Source organism: Bombus impatiens, unplaced genomic scaffold (genome assembly GCF_000188095.3).
Source record: "Bombus impatiens unplaced genomic scaffold, BIMP_2.2 scf_0089, whole genome shotgun sequence".
In the NCBI taxonomy this organism is placed as follows: Eukaryota; Metazoa; Arthropoda; class Insecta; order Hymenoptera; family Apidae; genus Bombus; species Bombus impatiens.
This window is the reverse complement of record NT_176508.1, coordinates 72,223-78,357: the sequence shown is the minus strand read 5'-3', so window position 1 is coordinate 78,357 and position 6,135 is coordinate 72,223. Positions and strand designations below refer to the sequence as shown.

The 6,135-nt window shown below is 45.8% G+C and overlaps 1 protein-coding gene and 1 long non-coding RNA gene across 2 annotated transcripts in view; one reads left to right on the top strand and one right to left on the bottom strand.

Annotated features, from left to right (window-relative positions):
- The window catches only part of LOC112214129, a 136,345-nt gene that overhangs the window by 76,991 nt on the left and 53,219 nt on the right, over positions 1-6,135 (top strand). The window contains exon 2 of the long non-coding RNA XR_002948045.2: positions 3,726-3,903. This is a non-coding gene — a long non-coding RNA (uncharacterized LOC112214129). The remainder of the gene's footprint in view (positions 1-3,725; positions 3,904-6,135) is intronic.
- LOC100748444 (homeobox protein SIX3) overlaps positions 1-6,135 on the bottom strand; it is a 57,409-nt gene that overhangs the window by 37,668 nt on the left and 13,606 nt on the right. The window lies entirely within an intron of this gene.

The following is a 6,135-nucleotide window of genomic DNA, read 5'->3' as shown; positions in this document are numbered from 1 at the left end:
GTCTCCGACTTCTACCCAGCGAATTTTACCAAAACACGCTCTCTCTAGCGTTTCACGGCCGATTACCGTTCGATTTCGACGCGGTTCCTCGGTCGTTTCGTGGCCGCGTTAAAGAGGATTAAAGATTCATCGACCCAAGTGGCGTGCTATAGTTCTACGCGGTAACGTAATCATTCCGTGGCGGCTTATTTTATCGCGTCAGATTACTCTCACGCTCCGTACGCAAGATCCGTCATAGCTTCTTATTTGCAACTGAAAATCACCGTCGTGGACGTTCGATACTTTCGTCTGCTTTTACGTTTATACTTTTTGGTGTTGCAACTCTTTGCGTCATTGGCAGGAATACGTAGATTTTCAAGAAAGATCCATGTTGAGATATGTATAATTTTCTGTGCTGGACTAGGTTAAACGCGTAGTAGAGATACTTGTATGTGAATATCGGTGTGTGGAAATATGTGTGTCCGCAGTGTATCGAAAACAAAGGAATGTAAACTCTAGAGTCGGTTAAGAGTCGGTTAACAGACGAGTATAGAAGAAAGTGCCGAGACGCGTGCAAATGTGTATCGATGAATATATAAGGAATCGTTCATGAAATAAATATTTCATTATTTTAATATTAATCCTCGGTATAAATTTAGTGTTCCTATAACATTATGTCGGCTTCAAAGATCCACAATTTTCAACAATCCAAGTTTAACGTTAAACGGTTTAACGTAAGCTTCGAGAGCAGAACCAAGCGTGAAGTCACACGCGAAAGCTTTCGTACATACGTCCTACAAAAAGACCATTTTTATTTAAATTAATGCAACGCCGTATAGTAAGATTTTATTTCTGAAAATATAATAGGAAACGTAGTACGGCTTACTTGTGCTTGGTAATTATATGTATATCGGTCGCAAAGATGTCAACGCGTAGTTGCACGAAATTTTTATCAAAGTTGCAGCAATCTTTTTCATCAAATTTTGCGCACATTTTGCACGATCGTTCGCTCGAGCAATTCTTAGCGAGATATCGTCGAGTCGGTCGCTCGATTGGACGCTATGTTTGCACAAGATCGCATCGGTACGCTACGAGGGTGGCGAAAAGAAAAGCGACGTGGCACGGTGAAGTGTGAAAAAGAGAAAAACGAAACACACTCGGAGGACCAGCTCCGAATCGAGTGTCACTTGTCTTCGACGCATCGAACATCCCCCTGGGCGCTCGTCGAGTGCGTTCACCAAGGGGGAGAAGCGGTCAAATCGATACAGTGTTTTGTTTTAAGTGACGTTAAAAGGATCGGACGAGACAAAATACACACACACGAGGGGTGAACCACCCCCATCGTCCAACCGCTCGTGTCGCAATTTTTTTGACACGTTCTTTCCTTCTTATCGATGAGCCATTGTCCTTCCATATATTATATCTTTTAGATTTTTAGACACATATATTTATATGCGTACGTCTAAAAGTCTCACTGATTTTCCCTGCTTCCGACGTTTTCCACATTTCTATCGGCGCGATTCACCGCCGGTGCGCCAGGTTGAATCGCAGAAAAATTTCAACAAGTTCGCCGAACGGTTAAAACGTCCATAAGAGTAAATCTCCGACATTTGTATCGCGGCCAGGGGCTTTGTTTAATAAAACCGCGCAACGAAACATCGATGATTTGATTGCGTACGGTCAGGTTGGGGCGGTTTTTTCGCGCGTTGCGCACGTCCACTGGCACACCGAATCGAAAAGAACCACGGGACATTAAGTATGAATGAACTCGTCCATATAAAATATGCAGGCACGCGTGGAACGCGAAATCCCGCGCAATTTACCCGGTCGGTACGCTGCCGTCCTCTCTTTTGTATCGGCATCAACTCGTATAATACCATTGATAATTTTTTCAATTTATAAAACGTTACACACAAAATACAGAGAGAGACAGAAAGAGAGAGAGAGAGCGAGAGAGAGAATGAGAGACGGGGTAACGCGTTGCCTTCGGTGGTTCGACGGGGGCGGTCGATCAAAGCACCGTGGCATTGTGACGAGAAACACGAATTCCTGGTCTGGAAACGAGTGTTTTAACAACTCCCTCCCTCGCGGACCCCCCGTTGCCCGGACCCGGGCTCTCTCAAAATCTATTTTCATCGTCGGACAGATGTAACTTCGCTCTCTCGCTGGCAGCGACGCGTGCATCGATCGTCAGATGTCTCTCCCGTGAGCCCTCTCCGAGCCCCTCGTTCTCTCTCTTCAATCTGCAGTCAATTGTTTCCAGCTAAACTGTTTGCCTTTCAGTCGGCACCCTTTTGCCGCACGGCACCGTCTATTTGCTCCGTTTAATGTGGCGCGCTTTCGAGACTCGCCCGAATTTTCCAACGACGGAGCAACAGAGATGGATTCGGCGAGGGAGAGAGGCTGTCGTCGAGTTCCATCGAGGGGGTGAACAGTCGAACGCAAGAAACTTTTCGCCAGGGAACGCGAAAGGAGGCTCGTGTAGCGAATTTCACCGGTGTTTCCGTGGAATCGTGTGAAAAAATCTCTACGCACAGTACACGCGGGCGAATCGAACGAATCTTGAGATACTGGAACGACGGAATAAAGTCATGGATAAGGGAAGAGAACGAAAGTTTTGTTTCGTACGAACCAGTTAATGCCGGGTTTCAAGCGGTGGAATTTGCAGCCGAGTTCCTATTATGAGAAATACGACCGAATGTAGTTTCAATTATGAGGAACGCGAGAGTCCTTTTAAACGGATATAATAGGCGATCGTTTGATACAGAGACGACGTAATAACGATCGTAGTAACGAAAGTGTATAGAAGTTCTCGATTTCGGTCTCCTTCAACGAACGCTCCTATTTATCAAAAGTAGTAACAGGTAGAGATCTTATCGTGTACGCTATCGCGATCGATGTTACGTATTCGTCGGCGAATCGGTATCGAGTTTTGATCTTCAACTTTGAACGAAGAAAGATTCTGACGAAATTCGGATACACAGGTCTTCCTTCAAGCTCAGAAACTCCCCTGATCTCTGGTTTTCTTCGGAAGTAAAATTACCGTTGAAGCGTAGAATATATATCAAATCATATATGAGACAAAGAAGAAGTTGAAAAGTAGGAACGTTGAGGTAAATGTAGAAAATGCGAAGGATATTCTTAAGAACGTTAAAAGGTCGTTACCCTCCACGCGTAATTTCTTTTCGACGTTAAATAGTTGGATACTCTGCTACCGTCTCTCGTATTTCTACCAAGAAGCTCTATTCTGGTCACAAAGTATTTCCATTAAAACGCACGGAAATTCAGCGTAAAATCACTCTTTTATACGGAACAGGGTATAAAGACTCGATAACTTCGAAGCAACCACGGTTTCGTTCCTTTTTCCCTTGTTTTTGAGGGTTCAACCGCGTTTACGACGCGTATAGAGCGTATAAAGCTGCAGACTGGTTTCACCGGTGTTTGTTATTCATTAGTTTTTTAACGTCTGCAGGGGAACCGGCCGCGTAATTACGCCTATAAGTTCCACGTCTTGTACTCTAGCTGGGGCACGATGAAATTAAGACGGTACCGCGATAGGTTTTCAATTCGAAAACAATTAATCACCACCGCCTCCCGCGCGTCCGTGCCTTATATCCAGTAACGGCTTAATTATAAAACAATCACGCTCAAGCTGGGGCACCGGGTACACGTAAAAGGCGATCGAGACGCGAACGAGCCTCTCGCTGGAATATGTGCTAAATCATCTGCTGGTCGTTTGTTGGCAGGTACAGGGGCCGCCTCCTGGTGTAACTATCAGCCGTGGGGCCAAGAAACGAGAGACGATGCCTTCGATACTTCGACGATATAATCCGCTCTCGTTTTCCTTCGATCCATCTTCGACGAATCGGTGAAACGACTGGAACAGCCTTCTACCTCGTCGTCAAGTTCGCAAGAATTAGATCGGTAAGCGAACGTGGATGAAAATTCTATTTCGTTCTTCTGTGAATTTTACTTTTGTATATTTCGTCGCTCTCTTCTTTTTTTCGATCAAAAGTTTAGCTAAAAATTACGGAAGAGTACGACGAATTGAATCGTTCGTGTATTTTTCCTCAATTTCTATCGGACCTTTGCTTGGAAAATAAAATTTCCACTCCTATCTTAGAAAATTCTTACAACTCGGAAGTTGATTCAAATTTCTCACAAAGGTTTCCATCGAACCTCGAAAACTACCTTTGAAACGTTCTTGCGTGTAATGCGCCTACGCCGGATCGATATTTTCCTACTGTTGCTACTGTCGCTTTACTTCTACGAGATTCGTAAACTACGCGTTGTTGCGAGCACTATCGTTGCGATCTTCCTACGACGTTCGACGCGATATATACGAATTTCCACGATAGAAAGTCGGTTCGTTCCTAGTACCAAAGTTTCACAAAAGAGAAATCGATCGTCCTCGAGAGATCATAGACCACCGGTTCCAGCAGAGTTAAATTACAAATCCTCGAGTCAAGCGTATCCACCATGTTCCAGCTATCCTGACAAAAGCGAATAACCCTGGCCGGACCCACGCATCGATCCACGTAAATCAATCTTCGCGAGCCACTCTACAGCGCGACGTTTCCAAAAATTCCCGATCCTCCTATACGGTTCGTCGATCTATCCGATCTTTCCTTCGGTAACCAAAGTCGCCGGCCCTTTATGTACGCGTCGCACCACTGATCCCAAGCAGGAAGGTGGACACACGACGAAATACTATTCGATGGAAAGTTCTAAAAAAGCGCTGCCGACGATCCTGTGGATGGGTCTTCCCGAGGTGGGCCCTGGTAATCAAGATGATCGATATCTTATACAGTCCCTGCTCATACTCTGCCTCTTCTCTTCTCCGATCTTCTTCTTATTCTTCTTCTTCGTCGTCTTCTTCTCGTCTTCATTCATGCTCAAGGAATTCCTTCTGTTTACGAGTTCCTGAAGATCGCGGACCCCCCTGGCCGCTAACCGTCTCGTGGTCAGATTGTCAGCCGCTTAATTAACCGTGAAACGAGCGAGGGGTAGTCGGACACCATAGACGAGACCGCACGATGGCAGGATATTCGATACACCCCCGAACTCTCTCTCGCTGGAACGGCAACGCGTGGAAAGAGGAAAAAGAGATTGGAATCGAGAGAGAGAGAGAGAGAGGGGGGGGAGTAACGATGGAAGGAGGAGAGTGGATGAGGTTCGCCTCTCTATACAAGGTAGTCCTTGAAGAGCAACGTAGGTAGGTTGCTCGAACCAGGTAACCGGACACCCTGATCACGGACCGCTGGAACTCTATATCACAGGTGGTAGTGGCTGCGTACGAAGGTCCTCTGACTGTCAAAGAGATGCTCTTTTTTTATTCCTTTCTAAGAAGCACTTTCCTCTCTTCTGGATTCGTTACGGTAATCGAGTGTATCAGGAAACTTGCAATAAGGATCGAACGATGATGCGTGTTCGTTAGTTTCCATTCGAGTTATCAAATTTGACGCGATGATCTACCGGTGATGTTTTTCATTTTCATGGAGATCATTCGTGCGAAATCAACGCGACAGCGAGAAATCAATTAAAGAAACGTAGATAAATTTGCAACGCATTCTGAGATACGAGAGCCCTGCCATAATTTACGAGTAAGTAGCGTTTTATCGCGACGATTCGAGGAAAGAATCGACACAAGAGAAAACTAAGGATTTGCGCAGTCCATCGCGCGTCCTCGTTTTCCTACGACTAAACATCCCAACGAAAATTTTTGCCTCTCTGTCAAAGTTCTATCGGTATCGATTATAATTTTCTGGCATAGTACGGAACGCGTTAAGGCTCTACGATGATCCCGACTTCGCAAGTAGCAAGTTTCCTAGTTGGCGACCCGACTCCGTAACCCACCACTGCCGGTGACGTTAATTGATTCGTAGCTCGATCGATTAGCGTAATACCGGCCCCCGACTTGATTCGCGCTCGTCACGTTTACCAAGCGACGAAACACACGGCTTGCGAAACTCTGGACGAAATCAAACAGGAACCCTCGGGGGAGTAGGCAGAGATTTTGCAAACGACCTTGGCTGTCTCGTATCGAAGCAGGATATCGTTAATTATCCGACGAGCGCGTTATTGCAGCACGCGTGTAATGAACAGTGTCAGGTGATCGAAGCTCGTTTCAGTGGATCGGTTGGCAGCGTTGAGGCC